The sequence below is a fragment of the Alligator mississippiensis genome, chromosome 11 (assembly GCF_030867095.1).
Source record: "Alligator mississippiensis isolate rAllMis1 chromosome 11, rAllMis1, whole genome shotgun sequence".
NCBI lineage: Eukaryota > Metazoa > Chordata > Crocodylia > Alligatoridae > Alligator > Alligator mississippiensis.
The window spans coordinates 57230609-57242861 of record NC_081834.1 but is presented as its reverse complement, the minus strand read 5'-3'; positions in this window follow the sequence as shown (position 1 = coordinate 57242861).

The following is a 12253-nucleotide window of genomic DNA, read 5'->3' as shown; positions in this document are numbered from 1 at the left end:
TCCTATCCATATTCCCATCTTCTTCTGGCTCCTAGGCACTGTTCCCCTCTCTTCCCTCTTTGCAGTGACCCTCCCCAATCCTGCCCAGAGTCTGCCACACACAGGTACCCCCTTCCACTCTTCACCCCTCACCACAACAATAACCTAGGAGGGCAGGCCAAATAAATGAACAAAAGGTCATGTAGCTCCTCTCAGCCTGCCTCAGCGCATGCATCCTACCTTCTCAGGCCACAGAGCTCTCCTTCATTCATTCATTTGATTTATATGCTTATGGGAGGAGGGCTGTACAAACATGAGGGGGCATTTGGACAGGGGCAAAGTTACAATAACCCCACTGCTGGGGTCTGTTGGCCTGAGGTCCTAGTGAGTGGCCTTCTGCTCTGACCAGGTTTCTCCTAACAGAGGCCCTGTCATAAGGGCTGTGGGGACTGGGGAGAGATAGGTTACATTGTATTTTATGAATCTGAAAGAGAGGGACATTTCATACGAATGGCTACAGGACTAATGAAAGAACACCTTTTGATTATTTTTGCCTAGTTAGTTGTGGTTTTTTACATAGTACATGAAATAGTAGCAAATTAACTCATGTTCCATTAATTTTTTTTGTCTGCATCTTAACCTGAATAACACAGCCCCAAGCCCGTGGCATGTTAGCAAAGCTTCTGGTTTCTTTATACCTAGAGAAAAATGTGTGCTGTGTCCTATGTGATGAAGTACCACACTATCTGCACCCCCCTTGTCAAGATCCTAGATCTGCCCATGCCTTTATGGTCCCTTCTGACTGCAATTATGTGGTGTAGACAGCGAGCTGGGGATTGGACAAAAGAGACCTCCTGAAGACCCTTCCAACCCTACTTTTCCATGAGTTATGGTTGTTATGGCATCATCATGGGCATTTCATAGAATCATAGAAAATGGGGCTGGAAGGGACCTCAGGAGATCATTTAGTCCAACCCCCTTCTCAAGGCAGGACCACCCCCAACTAGATCATCACAGCGAGAGCTTTGTTTAGTCGGGTCTAAAAACTTCCAAGGATGGAGATTCTACATCCTCTCTGGGTAACCTGTTCCAGTGTTTTACTTCCCTCCTAGTGATAAAAGTCTTCTTAATATCTAGCCTAAACTTCCCTTGCTGCAACTTGAGACTGTTACTCCTTATTCTGTCATTTGCCACCAGTGAAAACACTCCAGCTCCATCCTCCTGATCCAGACTTCAGGTAGTTGAAGGATGCGATTGAATCCCTCCTCAGCTGCTACAGCCTTGTGTGGGGATGCAGGTGGGGAACCCTGGATAGGCTCCACGAGTGGGCTGCTGTGCCTCTGGGAGCCTGGTGTGGCAGGCACGCAGCCTAGAGCTGCAGTGGGGCCAAGGCAGGAGGCACTGGAGCTGCAGTGGGTGGAGTCCATCCCACTGAGCTGAGCCAAACCAAGCTGAGCTGCGGTGGCTCCTAGGATGAGAGGTGCCCTATGCCTGGCTGTGCTGCTCCTCTGGGGTGAGGTGGGTGGGGGAGGGGTGGGGGGGCATGAACAAAATTGTAACTCAAAGGGGGGCTCAGCTCAAAAAGTTAGAAAACCACTGTCCTAGAAAACGTGCCCCAGCCCCCACACCATTTCCACTGCCCTCTGCTAGGCTCTTTCCAACTTGTCCACATCCTTTCTGTAGTGTGTGTGTGAGGGGTGTGTGTGTGGGGATGGGGGGACTAAAACTGGACACAGATCTCCAGAATTGACCTCACCATTGCTGAATAGAGGGGAATAATCACTTCCTTCAATCGTCTGGCAACATTCCTATTAATGCAGCCCAGTATCCCGTTAGCCTTATTGGCAACAAGGGCATACTGAATGCATGGGCATTCAGTAAGGAACCCAAGCACAGGCAGCTTGACACGCCAGATCCCTAGACTGCCATGACAGGGCAGAGGAAGACTTTCACTAACCTGTTGAGACTACTTACTGGGCTTGAGCCCAACTAACTGACTGATTTGGCGGACAGTGCCATTCTGTCACCAGATGACACATAGCCTGGCTAGACTATAAAACCTGGCTGGCGTAAGGACGGGGTGTAAGGGGAGGTAGAGCCCCAAGAAATGACAAGCTGAGCCGCTTTTGAGGGCAGATGCAGACTATCAAGGATCCTCCCCTCTTGCTGAAAAGATCAAGGTGTGGTGGGTGAGATGGAGGGCATGTCCTACTAATACGAGTAAGCAAGGCCAAGTTGTCAGGCCCCAAGAACTGGTGCTTGACAGTCCAGAGTGCTAGACATTGGTGGCAGAGTCAAGTTGGGTATGGCCATCTACATTTACCCTCTACTGTATCTACTCCTGAAGCTGAGTTTAGCCAGATTCAAACAGGAACTGGACTCATTCTCAGAAAAAAAGGGCATCTGTAGCTATTGAATGTAGGAGTGAGGGGTACAGCTTCTGAATCAGAACTTCCTAGACCTTAAACACTGGAGGTTGCAAGTGGGAGAGGAACAGTGGAAAACCCTCTGGACAGACCCAGTTCACACTCCCTTTCAGGACCCCATCTCTGTCGCTGTGTGACACAAGAGACTGGGCAAGACGGATCTAAGGATTGACCCAGTACATGGCAGCTCTTATGTTGTTATGTAGCGCTCATGACAGGGCTTCTGTTTGTGCTCTCACCCAGCAGAGGGGGAGACTTTGCCAGCTTTATCATAGTCACAGGTATATCATCTTGGCACAGAGGCTAAAATCCCAGGAAAAAAACCTTTTATCATGGGATCCTACAGACCAAGTCCATTGTCTCATGTTTGGTATTTGGGATGTATCCAAATTAACACCTTGCCTTGGACCCAATACCAACTAATTCTAGTTGATTGCAATTCAAACTGTGTATGTAAATGACTGTCCCTGGCCTGATTTGATCTGTCACAAACTAGGACATTCAGCCCTGGGATAAACGCCACTGCTCTTTTTAGCAAGTGATTTGTTACACAGTAATTTTGAGTGGATCTGGGAGCTCTGACTACTGGATTGTCCACAAATTAAGATGTGCAAACTTGTTTGAAGCACCTTTTGGTATCTTAAAGTTATGCTACTCCAGGGCAGGTTTACCTCTGATCCATGTTACCCCAGCTCATGTTCCACGAATGTGAGGCCACTCCCCACAGATCAGCTGCTCAAATTGCAGTCCTCCAGCTTCCCAGGATACAGTGCCCCCACTCCTACCCTCCTATTCTGTGTGGACAAACTTTCCACCCTCTGATCCCTACTGCCAGGGGGTGGTACTGGCACTAAGCCAAGTCCCCATCTTGTCCCTGGGGACTGACTTGACTGTGACTTGACTTTCTTTGTCTCGTCTTGTCTTGTTTTCTTTAGTGGTGTCAGTGGCTGACTTCCTTCATTTAACCACCCAGCTCCTTTCCCACCACGCTTGCAATGTTATACGCCCCGGCAGAACGTTGTGCTCCTATATGGCTCAGAAGTTGTCACGCTAAAGAGCTTGACACTGTACTTAACAGTGTGCCGAGACTCCTAACAGGCTGAACACATAGAGATGTACTCCCTGTACTCTTGGGCATTAGATCAAGCGATATAGAAAGATGGACCCTAACATCTTTACTGGCAATAGAGACAAGAGATGATGAAAATCACTTGCTCTATTAACTGCTACCTGAAGACCCGAACAGATGGAGGTTTAAGAGGCTTAAAAGTCATAAACCACTTGTACATGAAGCCCACAAGCTCCTGGAAGAGATTGGGGCTGATGAACCAAAGCTTTGGGCAGCAACAGAGTGGGATGAGTGTGTTTGGTTCCTGGAGATGCTAAAAGGAAGTACCTTACGCTGCTGGGATTGGAGGAAGAAAGGACATCTTGTCCTTTCGCCCAGGATGCTGTTGGCTTTCCAATCTGTCAGCATCCTTCTTGAAGTGTGGGGTCCAAAAATGGAAACAGCATTCCAAGTGAGACTGCATTTTAAATAGCTGCCTAGTCATAGGGGAATAAACACCATCTCTAAAAGATTATTGTGTATATTTGAGGTTTCCCCTAACACAGGGGTGGCAAAATGCAGCCTGCAGGCTGGATATGGCTGCCAGGCCAGTCTATCTGTTAGACCCCAACTCCATGCGGCTCCCAGCGAATAGAGAGACGACGGTCCAATTGCTCATGGATCCTGGTACTCATTAGCCAGAGCAAGCAGGGAGCAAACACCAGCACACATTGCTCGCAACAGCTTTATTCAGAATGGAGACAGCTTTGGGCGAGCTCCCGCACAGACACACAGCCCGTGAACCAGGGGAGCAGCCCTGAACATTAGTTCTTTTCACATTTTATACACCTTGGTTCATACTTATTAACATTTACTCCGCCTATGTCCCTCCTTCGGTTTCACCCATTTCTCCTCCCATCTCAAACTCCGCCTCTGTTTACTGTTTGCTTCCTTAGCATGGTATTGCCTAAGCATTTCATTCATTTACATGCCTCTCTGCTAAGAGCGCATGCATAAGACTTTGACCCCCGTCTTCTCCTGGTCAATTGTGGCTTCTCACTGTTTTTTTCCTGGTTTTCTTGCTGACTTCACCACCATCTCCAAGGCCGTACTTCTGATTTGTCCCCTAATGATAGACTTTAGTCTGTATCCTATTTTTACACGACGCAACACATCACGCACTTTGCACCCTATCCTTTTGCTGAGGTTACTTTTAATATATCATTCAGCCTTGTGACCAGCAGCTTTTGCTGAGACACAGGAAAAAGCATTCATTCAGCTGCACACTCAGTACTCCCCAAAATCCATATCATTACCCTTACACTATCCAGCCCACAAGGCCTCTAAGAATTTATAAAATTAATATTTATCCATCCCTGGCTGCCTGTCATGCAGCCCTCAATGGCTTGCCAAAACTCAGTAAGCGGCCCACCACCTGAAATAATTGTTTGCCCCTGCTCTAACACTTGATTGCAGTCAGTGCTGGATCTATTGTCATTTAAGCCAAATCCTCCTCCCCTTCCCTGCCCATCCCACGCCCAAAGCAGTTCTTGTTGCTCTGTGTGCAGCTGTGTCTCAGCCAAAACTCCCATGCATTTCCTCTTTGCTGATGTGGAAAGTCTCTCACAGACTGTTAGAAGATGCATTCAGCATGACTCATGCCTGCTTCTTGTTATTTCTGACTTCCCTTTAGCTAGCTCTATTGGGCGTTGTCTAACCATGCCAAAGATGAGCTGCTAGGGTCTGCATTAACAGCTTCAGCTCCCAGTTATTGTTCCCTGGCCAGGCAGTCCTCTACTCTGTCCTCAATACGGACATTATAGCAGCAGAAGCTGGGAGCATACTTGCAAAAAACTGAGAGCTGAGTTTCTTCCCTCACCACAGGACTCCAGAAGCTGGGGATTAAGTATAGCATCACAGACCCTGAGGGAGTGGGAGCATGGCAAAGCCTGCATTTCTCCACTAGGGGATGGGGGCTAGTGGATATAAGGGGTAGTTGTATCTCTACCTGCCCCCATCATCACTTGCCCTAGCTGGTCCCAAGGGCAGATCCACTGGTGCACTTGCACACCTCTTTGATTCCGAATGAGAAGCCCTGAAGATCGTTTTTAACTCATTCCAAATAAGTTAGATTTGGTTTTGCTTCAATCTTACATGGAATAATACAGCCCTAGGCCCCTCGCGTATTACTAAAGCCTCTAGTTTATTTTTAACTGAGAAAAATAGGTGTTACGTCTATATGACACAATGCACCTTACCATTTGCGCCCCTCTTTTCCAAATCCCACAAGTGGAGCAGCCTGGAAAATGGGTTTCTTCTCCTTCAACTGATCATGTGGATGAAATAAAAACCAAATTCGTTTTAGAGAAAGCTTCCCCTGGGAGAATGTCACATTCTGTTTGAACAGTGAAAAGGTTTTGAATTTTTTCCTTCACCAAAATCTTCCTATAGAGAGTGGGTGCTTTTTCCAAAAAAGGTCCCTTCACCCCAAACCCAATTCCCCAACACAGAACTTCTGATGAAAAGTTCTCTCTGGCCTTTTCCTATGTCCTTAGGCAATGCTGTTTTTATAGAAGCAGAAAAGGCCAGGAAATTCAAAATGAATGCTCTTTAAATGACCTTCACTATTCTCAGTGGTGGCAGATAACAGAACAGAGCAATGGTTTCCTGCTGAAGCAAGGAAGGTTGAGATTAGATAGTAGGAAAACTTTCTCATGAGGTCAGTAGTAAAGCACTAGAACCAGCTACCCAGAGAGTCTGTGGAACCTCCTTTCTTGGAGGTGTTTAATTATGATTCCTCCTGACCTGGAGCTGCCTGGATAATGGGTTTCTTCTTCTTCCACTGAACATGGTGATGAAAGCAAAACCATTTTTTGGGGGGTGGAGGTGCGGGGGGGGGGGAGGGGGAGGGGAGTTGAATGAGACAGCATTTTTTCCTTATTTTTGCTTATTTTGTTATGGTTCTTAATGCATAAAATATGATGTTATGATACAATATCTTTAAATTATATTGTAATATAAATGTTCATTCTGTATGTCTCTCTGTCCATAATGATTTTCAGCAACTGTGCATGCGCTGCTGAGAGGGTGAGCAACGATTGGCTGTGTGGCCCAGGCTGTGCGGGCCCAAGTTTGTGCCACTGCTGGGGAAGTTTGTAGTGGCGGTGAACAAGTCCTGGCTGCCCAAGCAGTGGGGCTTCCACCCTGCCTCCCTGCCTGAGGGTGAAAAGGGGGACCACGGTGGCAGTGCGACCCACCCCCCCGCCACCCAGCCCCACCGCCCCTCAGAACAGCTGGCAGGGTGGGGGAGGTGGTGGGCAAGAAGGGAGGGGAGGCAGGTGGATGTGCACCAGTTGGATGCAAGGCTGGGGGGTGGAGTGGGGCCAGATGCAGGGAGGGGGGTGAAGTGGGGCCAGATCTGGAGCAGCAGGGAGTGGGGATAGAGAAGGGCCAAACGAGGAGCAGCAGAAGGGAGAGGGGTGGAGTGGGGCAGGACCTAGAGTGATGAGGAGGGGGTGGAGGGGGGCCGAATGAGGAGTAGCGGTGGAGCGGAGCCAGATGCAGAGATGGGGAGGGGATGTGGAGCAGGACTGGACCCAGAGCAGTGGGGAGAGGGGGTGGAGTGGGGCCTGGATGAGGAGTGACAGACAGTGGAGGGGAAGAGTGGGAATGGACCCGGAGTGGCAGGTGCAAGGGGTAGAGCGGGGCCAGCCCAGGGGCGGTGGGGAGGGGGGCTAGAGTGGCCTTGGATGAGGAGCAGTGTGGGGAGGGGAGGAAGGGGGGCTGGATCTGGAGTGACAGGGATGGGGGGTAGGGCGGGACTGGGCACGGAGCGGTGGGGAGGGGAGGTGGAGCGGAGCCGGAGGAGGACTGTTAGGGGTGGGGGGTAGAGTGGGGCTGGACTTGGAGCGCCGGGGAGCAGGGTGGAAACAAGCCCAGATGAAGAGCGGGGCTGGATCCAGAGTGGTGGCGAAGGAGGGTGGAGTGGGGCTGGGTGAGGATCAGTGAGTAGAGGCTGGGTAGAGCAGGGCTGGACCAGGAGCAGCTGGGAAGCGGGGTGGAGAGGGGCTGGACAACGAGTGGGGGGAGGGTTGAATGGAGCCAGACCCGGAGTGGTGGGGAGGTGGGGGGTGGAGCAGGGCTAGACAAGGAGTGGTGTCGGGGGGTAGAGTGGGGCCAGACCCAGAGCGGCGGGGGGGTGGGGGTTGGATAAGGACTGGCAGAGACTGGGGGGTAGAATGGGGCTGGATGAAGAGCGGCCGGGGGCGGGGGGGAGAGGAAGGCCGGACCTAGAGTGGCGGGGGGAACACAGGGCCAGATGTGGAGCAGTGGGGGGCAGGAGGGTGGGGCACAGGGCTGTACATGGGCTCCATCCCGGCCCCCCCCCCCCCCATTCTTGATGGGCAGTTTGCTAATATCGTTATATTTGTCTTTGCTTCCATCTTAAATTGAAGAATAGAGCCCTAGGCCTCCAGTATATCTTTATCTTCATTAACTATGAAGAATATCTTCATTAACAACCTAACATCTTCATCAGCTATCTGGAAGATGGGATGGAGCCCACTGTCAGCAAGGCTGCAAATGACACCCACCTACACTCCTACACTGCAGGGTAGGACTAGGATTCAGAGAAGCCTAGACAAATTGGAGGATTGGACCAAAAGAAATCTCATGAGGTTCAACAAGGACAAGTGCAAAGTCCTGCACTTAGGACAGACCAATCCCATGCTCTGCCACAGTTTGGGGACCATCTGGCTAAGCAGCAGCTCTGCAGAAAAGGACCTGCTGGCTATGGTGGACAGTAAGCTGAATGTGAACCAACACTGTGCCCTTGGCATACTGGGCTCCATTGGTAGGAGTGTGGCCAGCAGATCAAAGGAAGCAATTCTTCCCCTTTATTGGGCACGGGTGAGCTACATCTGGAGTACCGTATCTGGTTTTGGGCCCCCTGCTACAGAAAGGATGTGGACAAAGGGAGAGAGTCCAGCAGAGGGAAATGAAAATGGTTAGGGAACTGGGGCACATGACATCTGAGGAGAAGCTGAGGGAACTGGGCTTATTTAGTCGGAAGAAGAGAAGAGTGTGGTGGTGGTGGGGATTAATTACAGCCTTCAATTACCTGAAGGGTGATTACAAAGAAGATGGAGCTAGACTCTTCTCCATGGGGGCAGATGACAGAACAAGACACAACGGTTGCAAGTTGCAGCAAGGGAAGTTTAGGTTAGATATGAGGAACAGCTTTCTAACTAGGAGGGTAATAAAGCACTGAAACAGGTCCTGGTGCTTTCAGTGGTGGCAGATGCTCTTGGAGGTTTTTGAGCCCCTGTTAGACAAAGCCTTGACTGGGACTATCTCCTTGGGGATGGTCCTACTTTGAGCAGCGGGTTGGACTAGATGTGACCTCCTGAGGTCCCTTCCAACACTAATTTTCTATGATTCATATTAGCAAAGCTTCTAGTTTCTTTTTAATGGAAGAAAAATATGTGCCATGTCCTCTTTGTGATGTGCTGTGTTCTCACAACATCTGGCCTTCCCTTTCCAAAACCCAACATCTGCCCATGCTCCTGGTTCCCCAGCTGTGGCTGAGACCCACACCTGACATGAATCTCTAAGCTCTGGGTCTCTGTGCGGTATCTCTGTGAACAAAACCCATTTCCCACCTTGCTGCTGCTCTGCAGCAAATCATCCCCTCTCACACTTCCTGCATCGCAAACGCTGCAGCTCTGCATTTAGCTCTGCCCAACACCAGACCCAGCCACCCGGCTTCCTTGTGAATGCCTGGAGCTGCAGCCCTAATCAACCCTAATCAGCCTAATCAGCCCTTCAAACCCCTCTTCAAACCCTCCCCACCATACTGCATACTACATACAGCATACTGCATCCAGGGGACAGTGGCCGAAATCCCACCAGCTTTCCCTTCCACTTGCCTCTCCTTGAGGTCCCTGTTTGTGAGCCAGGAGGCACCCTGGGAGACAGGGTCTGCTCTGAGAAGCTGCTCTGAAGAAGAATGGCAAGGGAAACTGAGGCATGGAGGAGGGAAGGGTCTAGTTCAGTGTCACTCGGCAGGTCAGTGGCAGGGTTGGGAGCAGGCCCCATGTCCCTGGAGTCCCAGCCCAGCACACAGGCCTGAGGGTCCAGCACCTCCCTTCCTGGGATACAAGCCCCTGCCTACCCAACCCTCAGAGCCCCTCCTGCCCCGTGTCACCTCGACCTCCCACACAGGCTGTCTCTGACTGCTCTGGGCTCTCCTTCCTGCCCCAGGTCCATGTCACACAACCTGTCTCCCTCAGGAAGAGCATGAACACCTTGACGAAGCTGAGAGGAGATGCCCAGCCTCAAGAGAGCCTGGTGGGTATCAGGCCTGGGCAGCGGATGACAGTGGTGTGGCCCTGGGAGCTATGGGAGCTGGGTGGGGAAGCACTGACGGCAGGAGAAAACATTACTGGGGGGGTGGTGTGAGTGAGGCACATATAGTGGGGGCACTGGGCATGGTGTTGTGGTGGGGCATGGCAGTGGTGCTGGAGCAGTGGTGCACGTGAGGCGCTGGACTGGCTGCACGCCAAGTGGCGCTGGGCGCTGTGGGATGGTGGTGCCATGGTGCTGCTGCTGTTGCCGCCTGCCACAAAATTAGTTTGTGCGGGCTAAGTCCCATTATCTCTGGCCTTCTGCTGCCTATGTGGGGAAGCCAGGAAAGCAGCTTAGGCTTCCATCCTGGGATTGGGAGATGGGGATGCATGAGTGCACAGCTGGATGGACAGACTGTCATGAGGAAAGAGGACATGAGAACCCAGTTTGGCCACTGCTGCCTTCAAACTAAGGCCTGGGTGACCCTTCAGTATGGCTGGTTATGGGGAATGGCCTGGCCTGGCCTGGCCCCAGTTCCTTCCCTGCACTTGTCCACGACACTGGCCTGGATATCCATCTCCATGCCCTTCTCACACGTCCCTCATCCCAGATATTTGGTATGTGCAGACCCCCCCTCCCCAGAGGCGTCACCCAGCTCCTTCCTCCCTGCCACTCAGGGGGCTGTGGTTGTGGTTACTTCTATGGGCGCCCCCAGGACTTCCAGCTTCAGTCAAAGGACCTTTGTGTAGACACCTGGGCAGAGATGGGTGCTGCCCCAGCTGCTATGAAAGCCCCATTGTGCTGGGCACTGTGCAGACACACAGGCAAAAGCAGCCTCTGTGCTGGCGCTTCTTGCAACAAGAGCATACTGTTGTCTCCTATTCAGCTCCTAGGCAGTTCTTCCCTCCAGCACTGCAGCCCAGTCAGTCATTTCCGAGGCTGTATTTGGCATGCAATTATTCTGTCCCAAGTTCAGGACTTTGCCCTTGTCCTTGTCGTATCTCATCTGATTGATTGCAGACCATTTCTTCAGCCTATCCAGGTTATTCTGGATCCTAGGCCTACTCTCCATGTATCTATTCTGATTATTTTGGATCCTAGTCTGACTTTCCTGAGTACCTGCAATTCCAGCAAACTTGGTGCACTTTGCCAATTTGCTAAGTGTGCACTGAATCCCATTATCCCAATCCTTATCGAAGATATTAAATAACACTCACCTTGCGGAAACAGCACGGTGTTCTGGATGCAGAGTGAAGAGAGGCTCCTCCCAAGGGGAAGGTGTTTGTTCAGACAATCCCTAGGTTTAGGATTGGAGCTCTCCAAGTAAATCCTTTTTCAGGTGCTGAATAACTCTGTGGCACCTCCTTGGCCTGGAGCTATAATGCTTGCTTCTGGTTTTCTGAAGCCCCTTCCTGGAGCCAGGTGCTGGGATGCTGTAGATGGAGTGGTCTGACGTGGCTGTCTGGATCTCACCCACATGTATTGTGGACCAGTGCTGGGTCAAAAAACCTATACAGCAGCACAAAGTGCAGAAGACAAGCTAACATGGGGGCTGGTGTCACTTCAGATCATGCTGGTGGCAACAGTGAACCAGATCCCAGCCACGTGAGCTGTGTTTTCACCAAGAGGGGACTCTGTGGACAAGGGCTCAAGAGAGGAATTGCTGTCGGAGGCCCAGGCCTCTGACTGTCCGACTCCATTTGGAGCTTGTGCAAGAAGGCAGAGGAAATTAATTCTCCTTGTGCTGTTCCATCCGGCTGGCATTTTAGTCCTGGTAAAGCCAACACAGCTGGCCAGAGAATGAGTGCAGCTAGGGAAGAACAGGGCCCTGCAGGCAGCAGTGGCAGATAACTAGTGTTTAGTATCAGTGCTATGTCTTATTCATAGATTCATAGATTCATAGACTAGTCTTGTATCAGTGCTATGTCTCCCACAGCCATCAGGAGCACAGCTCACCTTGGGTTGTCTAGGAGCCTGTCCACTCCTGGAAGGGGACTGAATCCCAGTGGAAATACCGTGTGTATTAGCTTTTGGGCACCTCAGAAGTACAACATATTGAAAATAATGGATCAGATGGGCACAATGAGCAGATGGATGATTTTGAAAAGTGGGGTGCAGTTGGTGAGGTGCATCATGACATTTAACACAACACATCTTTATCTCCAGTAAAAATAAACTAGAAACTTCAATAATAGGCTATGGGCCTGGGGCTATACTAGTCAATTTAAGATCCAGTCAGAAACAACTATAGCTTTAGAGGAATATGCCATGTCACATAGTATGTATAAAAACACAACAAACTTGGCAAAAATAATCAAAAGTCATGTCATTAGTCCTGTAGCCCTCAAAATTAGATATCCACCTCTTTCAGATTTATAAAACATTGTCTAGCCTTCTTGAGCATCTGGACAGGGCACTGAACATTATTTCCACACCAGAGGTAATGGTTCTAGAT